Source organism: Sus scrofa, chromosome 11, assembly GCF_054392235.1.
Source record: "Sus scrofa isolate SSC_HxYL_T2T_F1_AM1 chromosome 11, Sscrofa_HxYL_maternal_Yorkshire_Landrace_v2.0, whole genome shotgun sequence".
In the NCBI taxonomy this organism is placed as follows: domain Eukaryota; kingdom Metazoa; phylum Chordata; class Mammalia; order Artiodactyla; family Suidae; genus Sus; species Sus scrofa.
In genome coordinates this window covers 6,578,185-6,592,054 of record NC_139393.1, presented here as the reverse complement: position 1 = coordinate 6,592,054, position 13,870 = coordinate 6,578,185, and the positions used below count along the sequence as shown (strand labels likewise).

General features: G+C 43.3%; 1 protein-coding gene across 50 annotated transcripts in view; it reads left to right on the top strand.

The window, feature by feature from the left end:
• The first annotated feature begins 8 nt into the window (after positions 1-8).
• The window catches only part of LOC110255799 (uncharacterized), a 96,851-nt gene continuing 82,989 nt past the window's right edge, over positions 9-13,870 (top strand). For 33 of the 50 annotated variants that reach the window (XR_014819102.1, XR_014819097.1, XR_014819103.1 and 30 more), the window contains exon 1: positions 9-55. The gene's annotated coding sequence lies outside the window, so the exon portion shown is untranslated. Of the gene's footprint in view, positions 253-2,820; positions 3,051-13,870 lie in introns of all 50 variants that reach the window. The other 17 variants (XR_014819107.1, XR_014819115.1, XR_014819105.1 and 14 more) reach the window with 4 other exon arrangements.

Below are 13,870 nucleotides of genomic sequence, written 5' to 3'. Positions count from 1 at the left end.
ATCCGCCGGAAGTGCGTCCGTCCGGGCGAGGAAGGAAATAGGGCGCGGGGCGCCGGTAGGGAGCCGCGCGGGGCCGGGGCTCCCACGCCTGTGGTCCCGAGGGACCGGGGGCCAAGGGCGCAGTAAGGGCGTGGGCTGGAGGGGGCGGCGGGCGAGGGACGAGGGCCGCCGCGCTGTTCGCTTTGCGGAGTTTGGAGATGGGCCATGCGCCTGGCGAAGTGCTTCGCCCTGTTACTACCGAATCTCTTTGTGGTAGAGATTACGTTTTTCATAAGGGTAAACGAGGCCTAGGGGGATTGAGCTAGACAGACAAACGGGGAACCCAAGGCTTTGCCCAGTTTTTTAATTTTTTAAAATCATGTATCAAAGGCCAGCTGTGTTCAGGACCCAGTGCTGAGGCTGAGAATGCAGAAAGCAGCCAGGCTGATGGGGTTCCTGGGCTACAGGAGTAAAGGAACTGTTGCGGGTGCGGAGGGTGACAGCTAAGAAAGCAGTATGGTTATGACTGACCTTTGGGGGCTCTTACTATATATAGTAACAGTTCCAAATGCTGTACATGAACTACGGTCTTTGATCCTTTCAGGAATCTTATGAAGTGGGTACTACAATTCCCTCGGTTGCATAGGTGCAGAAAGCAAGACGTAAAAGGAGTTTAAGATGCCCGAGGTCATGTGATCATTATAGTTACAGTCATAACACTATAATGTATGGTCTTCCAAATAATACGTGATAAGAGACTCACGCTCTGTCACCATGAGATGACACCATGTCACTATCTATCTGGAGATAACTTAAGGAGTCCTTGGGCTGACAGCCAGGTGTAAGGGTGAACTTGGGAGAGTAGTTGAAAAAACATTGCTGGCAGGTTTGCTTGCGCAAAATGCGGCGTGGGATAAAAGGCCAATGTGGCTCAAGTTCAGAGAGTGAGGTGGAGAGTAATGTGACATGAGGCTTCGTAGACGGAAGCAAATTAATTTATTCCCTGTGTGCCAGATCTAAGGAGGAGGCTTTACCTTTAAAAAGCCCCTGAAGGATTTTAAGGAGGGAAGTGATAAGGTTGTGTGTGTTCTGCATATCCACTGTCATGGTCCGACAGCCTTGAACTTCTGGGATAAGGCAGATTTTTGAGTCTTCTGCACTGCTGTCCTTATGTCTCCCTTTGTTCTTCAGAATGACCGTGTTCACCTTGAGGTTTGAGCTTGAATGTATCACTTGCATCTTTTCCCTTTCACCTAATCTAAGTTCGAGCTAAGGAGAAAATTTTACACTACAACTCTTTAAAGAAAGGTCCTTTTAATGTTTGTTAGCTACTCACAGTTCAGTCATTAACAATTTATTGAGCATTTGCTTAGTACGAGATTCTGGAGCTAAAGAGAAGCAAAAGCCATTTTCCTGTACTTGAGATGCTTTTATTTTCCTGGGGTAATAGGAATGTAAATAGGTATTTAAAATGCAGTGTGGCAAATGCTTAGTGGAGAAAGGAGCTGGATCAGGAAGCGGTTGGGGATAGGGAAAAACAGCATTTGAGGAAGAGCAAACGTGGAGGGCAGGGACTTGCAAAAGGGCACACGGGAAGATGCTCTCCACGTGGCTGTAATTCTGTGGGTAGGTGGAGCTAAATGAGATGAGACTGGATGGATCGGTTGGGGCTAAAGTGCCGGGCCCTGTGGGGTGTGCTGCGGCTTTGGACTTTTGCTTATAGGAAACAGATAACGGAGGTCTTGTCATAAACACTTGACATTTAAAAAAAAAAAATTATTCTGGTGGCAGCATGAGGGCTCTATGGCATCAGGAGAGACCAGGAACCAGAGTACCATTTAGAGTGTTGTGCTAGTCCGAAGCAGAGATGGTAAAGGTGTGATTGAACGGAGCTCAGCATATTGGAAAGACTCTGAGAATCAGTGGCAAGGAAGGATGAACCTGAGAACTAGTGGAATTCAGGAGGCAGCCGGGAGAAGGGGAACTGCCTTGGAGACAAAAAAGATGGTCAGAGAAGCAGAAGGAAAACCAAACTGCTCTCTTAGAATCCAGGGGTTGGGGGAAGAAAGTGTTGAGAGGTAGAAAGTAGCTCAAAAGCAAGATGAGAATGTGATTTTAAAGTAGCTTTAAAAAATTGGAGTTCCTGTTTCGGCTCAGCAGGTTAAGAACCTGACGTTGTCTCTCTGAGGATTTAGGTTGATCCCCGGCCTCACTCAGTGGGTGAAGGATCCAGGATTGCTACAAGCTGTGGAGTAGGTGACAGATGTGGCTTGGAGCCAGTGTTGCCAAGGCTGTGGTGTAGGCCTCAGCCACAGCTCCGTTTTGACCCCTGACTGCAAGTGCCGCCATAAAAGGGGAAAAAAAAAATCATGAAGCCTTGAGAATAGGCCTTTGGTGACCAGTGTGAAAGCAGGCGAGGAGAAAAATCACCTTGTTTTGAGTACTGCACTCAACCAAATTTATATCCTTTTAAAAAGGTTTGTTAGAGCATCAACTAATACAAAACAGTGTTGAGTATGCCAGGTAATTTAAGGGATTAAATTAGGTTTGATTCTAGAATGGTTTGCTGTGGTTGCTTAAACTTGCTGTATGCTGTGTAGTTTGGAGGATACAATAGAACAATAATAGTTAACATCCCTGTTCTTAGTTCATCCTCAGTTACCCTATGAAGTAAGGACTATTGGGGCCACATTTTACATAATAAACTGGCTCATTGTGTGCCTTGTGTGAGAACAAATATCCCATTTTACTTTTTAGTCTTCCTCAACTTACCCTCAGGCCTCGATGGCAGAAATATTTGCCAAATGTATGTTATTTAACGTAGAAAACACTCCCTCCTAGACTGCAGGCCGGTGATGAAACGTGGGTGAGAAGCAGGTGAATGAGCCCAGCCAGGCAAGCAGCTGAGCCTGCTTATTAGGAGATGTGAGAGCATGCCCGCCTGAAAAACTCCCATGGCTTTGCTCGAATTCTCATCCCTCCGAAAGTAGAGAAAGGGCGGGGTGAAGTAGACGCCTGCCTTTGCCTGAAGACGCAGTTGACTGATGCTGTTGAATGATGAGCAGCAAGAGGTAGGCTGGCATTTTCTTGCCCTGTGGGTCAGGGCAAGTGGGAGAGCAGACACCACTGGACAAGCTTTTGAGGAAAGAGGCATCACTTCCGAGAAAGCTGGGTTTCCTCCGGGGTTGGGATGTGCAGAGAACCTGGAGCAGAGAAAAAAGCACTGGGCAGTGCAGCTGGAACAGATTGGAGAGGTTTAGCTGCACGGTCCCAGGGACACAGTGGCCGAGGCTGGTGAAGGGTTGGGGGGCTGAGCAGATAGCAGAGGAGTGCCTGAGGGGGAGAAGCCAAGTTCTCTGTGCCCGCATGCTGCCTAGACACCCTGTACACACTTCACCATAACCTTTAGCCCCCAGCCGCTGTGCTCTGCTTCCAGCTCTGTGTCTCTTCCACGAGCTCGGGCGTCAGCGGTGATGTCTTACACATTGTTGTGGCTGCATCGGGCGCGTAGAAAGCACCCAGTAAATGTTTATTAAATGAAAAGTGTGAGAAAGAGCAGATCAATGGATAGTTGTGACGAATAGATAAGACTGATGAATATGGTTGGGAAATAGGTTGGAGATGGATATGGGTGATCTAGGAGCACTTATTTGGAGAAGTTTCTGGAGCAACCTCCTGGGCCTGGAACCCAGCCCTAAAGCTCAGCACTGTGAGCCAAGGCCCTGAATCCTTGTCTGGTTCCCCTTACGCCCCTTCCCCCAGGGCTAGACCTACCGGAAACGGGCATCCCACCCCAGAGTTCACACTTGTGACATCCGCAACATCAGGAGCCATAGGCGGGGAGTTCCCGCTCTGGCACAGTGGGTTGAGGATCCATTATTGCCACAGCTGTGGCGTAGGTTGCAGATGCTGCCGGGATTCGATTCCTGGCCAGGGAACTTCCATGCGCTGTGGGTGCGGTGGAAAATTGAGCCACAGGTGGGTGGGTGTGATGGGCCCTCCCCCACCAGCTACAAATTCTTTCCAGGCCTGCTTAGCCTTTCTTCCTCCCAGTCTCAGAGGGCAGCTCTCAGCCAGACGGAGTCAGAACAAGGGGGTTTGGAGAGTGGCTGGTGGCCATGGTTTTCCCTCAAAGTTTAGGGTAGGGAAGCATGAGCGCTCCATTGCTTGAGAGATGGGAGGGAAAAGGAATTCACTTTGTGTCTAAAGTTTGTAAAACATGACTGTCTTCAAGGTGCCTCATGCTTAGAATGTTGTGTGACTGTTTCCGTTTTAGAAATTGCTCCCTTTCAAAGTTGGGCAGGGGTGCCAAGCTCCTGTGGTACAAAGCTCAACGAGAAAGAAACAGACGTTTCAGAGGACTTCTGGAAAGAATATCTAAATTCTTGCAGTGTCAGCAACGGTTCAATGTGCTTAATTTAAGATAAATCCTACTTACACAACTGTCTTGGCAGGTCCCTTTACGCATGTTAAGAGATGGAGGAATATGTTACCTCGAGTTTTATTTGACAGACTCTTCTCTAAATTCTTCTGAAACACTTTGCTGACTGTGATTTCAGTTGGAGCTGCTTTTAAAAGAGTGTCCTTTGATTATGAAAAGCTGGGTTTTGAGAGTGCTTCCTAATGTAAGCGCTTTTAAGCACAGGTGTTTGGCTTTCCCGGTTTACATCTGCGTGGCATCAGGTGCAGCAGAGGCTGGCATCCCCTTTTCATGTTTTCACAGCCCTGCCTCAGGTCTGTGTTTCTGAGCCGTGGTTTATATTTTCAGCTTGGTGCGTGTTTACTCGCTAGTCTGCACGTGGCTTGTAGAATTTATCCAGTGAATTTTAAGTGCTAGCCTTGTTTTTTTTTTTACCCTTCATTTGCCACCCCACATGAAGGAGTATAGAGTCATTTTAATATTAATGAAAAAAAGTAGTTCAGAAGGCATATCTGCCAAAAACATTGTACACTGCCTTACAAAGCCGAGTAATGACACATGTTTGCTATTGAGGTGCTGTTTTCAGTGACACTTCTGTCAGTACTCGCCTCCACTGGCTGAGTAATTGAGAGGGAAGTTTTTATATTTTTGACAATTCAAAAATTAATTCCCTGAAGTCAGTTAAAGAATCGAGAAGAAACTCACCTATATTCAAAGCACACCAGAAGGGTGTCTCAGAAGGAATTTACATTAATCTGATTTGGAATCAGAAAGCAGATTTAGAATTTAAAAGCTGAAAAAGACCGCCTCAGTCACTCTGCCTGATGGATCTACTTGACTTTTTTGTTTTTTCCTGCTGGAAGCAATACATGCTCATTGTAGAAAGTTAGAAAACCCCACAAGGCCCAAAGAAGGGCATGGAGAACGAGATACCCCCGGGAACCACGGGCGCTCAGACTTGGGGGTGACAGAATATATTCTTTCGTTTTAAAGAAAATAGAGTGACTCCACTTTCTGAGTTGGGAAGTTTGGGCTTTTTTCATGACCCCGTTAGGACTTAAAAAGAATGTCATTCTGAAGCCTTAAAAACTCCCCTCCTTTTCTTCTTCAAGAAGGGGGATTTTATAAGTGAGCTGGGAAGTTTTCTTTTGGCGTTTTTCATGACCCTGTTCGTACTTAACAAAATGTCATTCTGAAGCCTTAAAAAACTCCCTTCCTTTTCTTCTTCAAGAAGGGTGAATTACACGTAGGCTATTTAACATTTTTCATTCTGTCAGCGTGTTTGGATGCCAAATGGCTCTTCTGAGTCATTTTTGAAGGTGTGTTTTCTTGACACTTTGCCAGGAAAATCATAACTCTTAGAATGCTCCATAGCCCTGACCATTCAGTCGGATTTATGGATAGATACTATGTCCCATGTTTTGTTGTTTTCTCACAATTTTAGTGTCTGGGATTAATGCCAAAGGCTCTTCAGCCTCCCTCCATTTATTAGAGTCTACAGCTAAGTTTGCACAGTAGGGTTTGGAGGGCGAAAGGACCTTACTGGTTTAGCCTTCTATTGAGGTATCTTGGCCTCGGTGAAAAAGCAAAGTGTTTCTACAGTTCCTCAGAAAGAGAGGATCACGGTTAGTGGCATTTATGACCCAGCCCCGGAGCCACAGGAGCTTAGGTGTTCCTGAAGAGCTCCTTGCCTTATTCCGCACCTTCTTCCCTCCTGCTGCCGGTGATGTTTCGTCCCCTGAAATCCAAATCTGTGACTTGCCTCCTTCACGTCTCGTGGTCCTCAGTCTTGTCCTCCAGCATTAATTCCAGACTCTGTCGAATGACAAACAGACCGTCTGTGACGTGACTGCCAACCTCATTCTTTCTTGTAGGGCCGCCTCTGCAGCAGATGGAAGTTCCCAGGCTAGGGATCAAATTGGAGCTGCGGCTGCTGGCCTACAGCACAGCCACAGCAGATCCAAGCTGCATCGGCGACCTACACCACAGCTCACAGCCACACCAGATCCTTAGGCCACTGAGTGAGGCGGGGATCGAACCCACAACCTCATGGATACTAGTTGGGTTCGTTGCTGCTGAGCCACAACGGGAACTCCAAAGCAACCTCATTCTTAAATCCTTTCGTCACATCATTTCTCAAAAATGTCACCGCTTTCATGCCTGTCTTTTATTCCTGCTCTCCCTCTTTGTGGCGTGCTCTACTGCGTGGTCTCGGTCAGCCTCACCTCCTCTGTGAAGTCTTGCCATCCGGTCCCCCCTCTTCCCCCTGCCCCTCCCGTGTCCCCCGTCACCTACGCACACTTGTTTTACAGCATCTGTAACACATGGTTGCGCTTGTTTTCACATGTGCCTCTCCTTGTCTTTTCCAGCTTTTTAGACTGCAAATCCCACTCACCGTCTTTTGGGAGCCCTTTGTAGCTCTCCTCTTTGGGAGCATTTTAATCAATAGCCTTTTGGCCAGCTGCCTGCCTCCACTCTCTGCCACCCCTTCATTCCCTGTCCTCTCCAGGGCCCTGTAAGCTCAATAAACAGTGGCTGGATGTTTCAAAGGTCTGGTTGGGACTGGGTGAAACTAGCTTCAGGGCACAGTTAGCACTGGGGCTCATTTATTCCTATATCGAGGTTGCCTTGACCCCAGCACCAGAGGCTGTGAGAAACTAGACAAAAAATCAGGTGCAGACAGCCAGAAAAGTCTCGGAACCAGAAAGGTAGTGTTGCCAGATTTCCACCGGGGCTGCCAGGACCTGCGTGAGTAGGGTGTTCAGCAGTGTGTTACTGGGGCTTCCTTGGAGTCCTGGGTGGGTGTGGTCATGAAGTCAGAAGCGCTGTCCAGGGACCACAAGGAGAAACAGAGTTCTCTGTTTGGAGCTGGGAGGGGTGTACATTGTGGCCCAGAAAGGGCAACAGGGGTCTCTCGTCAAAATGTATTCCCTAGGAATCTGAAATTTAAAGATACTGTGGTTCGTGTATGATTACTTGGAATACAAAATAATTCCTTCCTTTTTCACAATATTATCAAATGATTGTTTTGAGACATCATTTTAAAAAATAAATGTAAACATTCAGACTGTAATTCAAATTGTTGATCTCATAGGTTAGAAGTGATGGTTCATTGTTACTTTAGTGTGTGTCTCCCTGCTTGCTAGTAGAATTAAGCAATTTTCATGTTTTTTTTATCATTTAGATTTGCTTTTCTGTAAATGCCTTCTGTTCATACAGCCTTTGCTCATTTTACTATGGAGTTTTTCTTCTTCCTATAAATTTGTAGGCCTTCATTATGTACTATAGATATTAACCTTTGTCTTGTGCATAACAAATATTTCACACAATCTGTTGTTGTAATGGTTTTCTTTTGTTTATGGTATGTTTAACTTAAACATTTAAAATAAATGTCTCCTTTCCTTTACAACTCTCTGGCTTACTGTTTCAGTTGAAAATTTTTCTCTGGAGTTCCCGTCGTGGCGCAGTGGTTAACGAATCCGACTAGGAACCATGAGGTTGCGGGTTCAGTCCCTGCCCTTGCTCAGTGGGTTAAGGATCTGGTGTTGCCGTGAGCTGTGGTGTAGGATGCAGACGCGGCTCGGATCCCGTGTTGCTGTGGCTCTGGCGTAGGCTTGGCAGCTACAGCTCCGATTCGACCCCTAGCCTGGGAACCTCCATATGCCGTGGGAGCGGCCCAAGATAGAGCAAAAAAGACCAAAAAAAAAAAAAAAAAAAAAAAAAAAAATACTTGTAGAGAAATATAAATACAGAATCTTACAACTTCCCCTTCATCTTTCATCATTGTCACACCAAACTGACTGCATTTTTTTTCAACTTACCTTTGTTGTCTCTAAAGCAGACAACTTAGCTTTCATAAAAACACATTATTCTTTTCACATTTTTTATTGGATTCAGTGATATTTAAATTGCATGCTTATAATAACAGTACAGCTGTCATAAAAATTTTACTGTGTTTTGCAAGCACAGGGTATGATCCCTGGCCTCACTCAGTGGGTTAAGGATCTGGCATTACAGTGAGCTGTGGTGTAGGCTGCAGATGCAGCTCAGATCCTGAGTTGCTGTGGTGTAGGCCAGCAGCTACAGCTTCAATTTGACCCCTAGCCTGGGAACTTCTATATGCCATGGGTGCGGCCCTAAAAAGCCAAAAACGAAACAAACAAAAAAAGGAGTGCATTAAGAGAGCTTCTGTACTATGTTTGTACTATACTTACATATTATATGTTCTCTACTTACATATGTGTGAATCTGTGTGTGTTATATTTATCTTGTGTCTAGCCACATCGCTCAGTTATCTTACTAATTCTAGAATGCTCTTTTTAAAAAAAATTTTTTTGGTGTACAGTTGGTTTACAATGTTGTGTTAGATTCAGGTCTACAGCAGAGAGAATCGGTCATGCGTATATATAGTCATTCCTTTTCAGATTCTTTGCCCGTAAAGGTTTATACACAGTATTGAGTAGCTTTCCCTGTGTTATACAACAGGTCCTTATTACCTATTTATTTTATATATAGTAGTGTGAATGTGTTAATCCCAACCTCCTAATTTATCCCTCTCCCTGTGTTTCCTTTTTGGCAACCATATGTTTGGTTTTAAAATCTTTTAGTCTGAATCTGTTTTGTGAATAAGTTATTTTGTATCATTTTTCTTAGCTTCTGCATATTAATGATCTCATGATATTTGTCTTTTGTCTGACTTATCTCACTGAGTATGATAATTTCTAGATCCACTCTTATTGCCGCAAATGGCATTATTTCATTTTTTATGGCTGAGTAATATTCCATTGTACCACATTTTTATCCATCCCTCTGTTAATGGACATTCAGGTTGCTTCCATGTCTTGGCTATTGTAAATAGAGCTGCAGTGAACATTGGGGTGCATATATCTTTTTGAATTGTGATTTTCTCCAGATATATATCCAGGAGTAGGACTGCTTAATCATATGATAGTTCTATATTTAGTTTTTTAAGGAATCTCCATACTGTTCTCCATAGTGATTGCACCACTTTGCTTTCCCACCAACAGTGTGGGAGGGTTCCCTTTTCTCCACACCCTCTCCAGCATTTATTTTTTGTAGACTTTTTGATGATGGTTGTTCTGAGTGATGTGATGGTGGTACCCCATTCTAGTTTTGATTTGCATTTCTCTAATAAGTAGTGATGTTAAGCATCTTTCATGTGATTTTGGCCATCTGTCTTCTTTGGAGAAATGTTTGTTTAGGGCATCTGACCATTTTTTAATTGAGTTGTTTGGTTTTTTTATATAAAGCTATATGAGGCATTTGTATATTTGGGAGATTAATCCCTTCTTGGTCACTTCATTTCCAAAGATTTTCTCACATTCTGTGGGTTGTCTTTTTGTTTCTTTTGTGGTTTCCTTTGCTGTGCAAAAGCTTTTAAGTTTAATTATGTCCCATTTGTTTATTTTTGTTTTTTATTTTCATTATTCTAGGATGTGGATCAAAAAATATATTGCTGCAATTTGTGTCAGAGTGTTCTGCCTATGTTTTCCTCTGAGAGTTTTGTTGTATCTGGCCTTATGTTTAGGTCTTTAATCCATTTTGAGTTTATTTCTATACATGGTATAAGGGAATGTTCTAATTTCATTCTTTTGCACTTAGCTGTCCAGTTTTCCCAGCACCACTTATTGAAAAGCCTGTCTTGACAGATCAAAAGATTGTGGCATAGAAGGACTCAAGCTCAGCTTCTTTCATGAGAGGACCAAAATTACAGCTAACTGTTGAACAGGCATCAACAAAACAGACTGGAAGCTACCAAAAAAAATATCCTATACCCAAACACAAAGAAGAAGTCACATCGAAATGGTAGGAGGGGTGTTTTCACGATGTAAGTAATCCCTTAACAGCTGGGTGGAAACAGACTGGAAAATAACTGTATCTCAGAGGCTCTCCCACAGGACTGAGAGTTTGGAGCTCCACGTCAGGTTCCCACACTTGGCATTGGCAAGAGGAACCCCTGAAGCATCTGGTGTTGAAGGCCAGTGAGGCTTGAGCTCCACAGGACTGGAGGAAACAGACCCCACTGTTGGAGGGGATGCACAGGGTTTCTTGTGCACTGGCTTCCAGGGCAAAGCAGAGACTCCATAAGAATCTGGATCAGGCCTTCCTGTAGGTCTTGGAGGCTCTCCTGGGAGAGCAGGGTGTGTGTGGGGGGGTGCTCACTGTGGGGCAGGTCATTGGACACAGAGGTCCCAGAAATAATCATCAGTGTGAGCTCCCCCGAAGGCTGCCATTTTGGAAAAATCTGGACCCACTCATCAGGGCTGAGAAGCCCCAAGCCAAGGAACAAACAGGGGAGGAACACAGCTCCACACATCACCAAACAGGCTGCCTAAAGTCCTTCCAGGCACACAGCTGCCTTAAATCACACCCAGAGACAAAGCCTCACCCACCAGAGGGAGAAGACTCAGCTCCACCTACCAGTGGGAAGGCACCAGTTCCCTCCATCAGGAAGCCTGCCATGAGCCCCTGTAACGACATCACCCACAAGGGGACAGACACCAGAAGAAAGACTACAACCCTTTAGCTTGCGAAAAGGAGACCACACAAAAGCTATACAAAATAAAGAGTCAGAGAAATATGAGCTAGGTGAAGGAAAAAGACAAAACCCCAGAAGAACACCTAAGTGAAGTAGAGATAAGAAACCTGTCTGAAAAAAACTTTGGAGTAATGCTAGTAAGGATGATCCAAGATCTGAGAAACAAATTAGAAGCAAAGATCAATAAATTGGAAGAAACATTTTTAAAAAGGCGTAGAAGATTTAAAGATTCAACAAGCAGAGATGATCAACACAATAACCAAAATAAATTCACTAGAAGGAACAAATAGCATAGTACAGGAGGCAGAAGAACAGAAAAGCAAGGTAGATGACGGACTGGCGGAAATCACTGATGTGGAACAGAATAAAGGGAAAAGAATGGAAAGAATGGAGGACAGTCTAAGAAAACTCTGGGACAACTTTAAACACACCAACATTTGCATTAGGAGAAGGAGGAGAAAGAGAACAGGCTGGAGAAAAATATTTGAAGAAATAATAGCTGAAAATTTCCCTAACATGGGAAAGGAATCACTCACTCAACTTCAGGAAGCACAGTGAGTACCATATAAAATAAACCCAAGGAGGAATACCCCAAGACACATTAATCAAACTGACAAAAATTATTTAAAGACAGAGAAAATACTGAAAGCAGCTAGGGAAAAGCTTTACAACAAATGCTAAAGGAACTTCTCTAGGCAGAAAAGAAAAGGCTACAACTGAAAATAAGAAAATTACAAATAAGAAGGCTCACCAGTAAAGGCAAACAAATACTAAAGGTAGGAAATCATCCACACACAAATATGCTACCAAAACCAGCAGTCAAGAGAAGAGGGTACAAATGTAGGATCTGGGAAATGTATTTGCAATAAAGAGACCAGCATTTTAAAACAATCCTGTATATACATAGACTCCTATGTCAAAACCTCATGGTAACCAAAAATCTGCAATAGATAAATGCACAAATAAGAAAAAGCAATCCAAACACAATACTAAAGATAGTCATCAAACCACAAGAGAGGAGAACAAAAGAAGGGAAGAAAAAAAAAAAGACCAATAAAAACAGTTAACAAAATGGCAATAAGAATATACATAACAATAATTCCCTTAAATGTAAATGGACTGAATAGTCCAAACAAAAGACAGATTGGCTGAATGGCTGCAAAAACAAGAGCCATATATAGACTGTATAAAAAAGATGTAGTACATATATACAATGAAATATTATTCAGCCATAAAAAGAATAAAATAATGCCATTTGCAGCAACATGTATGGACCTAGCAATGATCATACTAAGCAAAGCTAGACAGTGAAAAACAAACATACGATTTCATTTATATGTGAAATCTAAAGATACAAATGAGCTTATTGCAGAACAGACTCTTGCAAACCTTGAAAACAAACTTATGGTTCCCAAAGAGGGCAAGTGGGGTGGGGCGGACTGGGGGTTTGAGAATGCCATAGGCCCCCTTAAGTATATGGAATGACTGGCCAACAGGAACCTGTGGTACAGCACAGGGAACTCTACCCAATATTCTGTGATGATCTATATGGGAAAAGAATACTAAGAAGAATGGATGTGTGTATATGTGTAACAATCACTTTTTTTGTACAGCAGAAATCACAACATTGTAAATCAACTATACTTCAATAAAATGTTTATAAATGAGAGGAAAAAAAAGACAAGCCTGTTTTCTCCATTGTGTATTGCCTCCTTTGTCTTAGAGTAATCGACCATAGGTGCATGGATTTATTTCTGTGCTTTCTTTGCTGTTCCACTGATCTATAGTTCTATTTTCGTGCCAGTACCATACTGTTTTGATGACTACAGCTTTGCGGTATGAAGTCAGGGAGCCTGATTCTTCCAGCTCAGGATTTTCTTTCTCAGGATTGCTTTGGCCGTTCAGGGTCTTTTGTGTTTCCAAGCAAAATTTTAAATTTCTTGTTCTAGTTCTGTGAAAAATGCCATTGGTACTTGAAAGGGATTGCATTGAATCTGTAGATTGCCTTGGATAGTATAGTCATTTTGATAATATTAATTCTTCCAATTCAAGAACATGGTATATCTTTCCATCTGTGATTTCCTTCATCAGTGTCATAGTTTTTGTTTGATTGTTTGTTTAGGGCTGCACCCATGACATATGGAAGTTCCCAGGTTAGGGGTTGAATCAGAGCTGTAGCTGCTGGCCTGCCCCATAGGCACAGCAATACAGGATCTAAGCTGCCTCTACGACCTGCACCACAACTCACAGCAATGCCAGATCCTTAACCCACTGAGCGAGTCCAGGAATCGAACCCACAACCTCATGGCTGCTAGTTGGGTTTGTTTTACTGCTGAGCCATGATGGGAATGCCCCATCAACATTGTAGATTTTAGAGTATAGGTCTTTTGCCTCCTTAGGTAGGTTTATTCGTAGATATTTTATTATTTTTGGTGTGATAGTAAATGGAATTGCTTAATTCTTTCTGATCGTTCATTATTAGCATATAGGAATGAGAGAGATTTCTGTGTCTAAAATTTGTATCTTTCGACTTTACTGAATTCATGGATGAGCTCCAGTAGTTTTCTGGTAGCATTTTAGGATATTCTTTGTATAGTCTCGTGTCATTTACAAACGGTGACAGTTTTACTTCTCCAGTTTGGAGTCCTTTCTTTCTTTTTCTTTGATCACTATGGTGAGAACCTCCAGAACTGGGTTGAATGAAAGTGGCAAGAGTGGACATCCTTGTCTTCTTCCTCATCTTAGAGGAAACGCTTTCTGTTTTTCACCATTAAGAATGAGGTTAGCTGTGGGCTTTGTCTTATATGTGGGTATGTCTTATATATTGAGATAGCTTCCTTCTATGCCCACTTTCTGGAGAGTTTTTATCAGAAATGAGTGTTGAATTTTTGTCTTTTTTTTTTTTTTTTTTT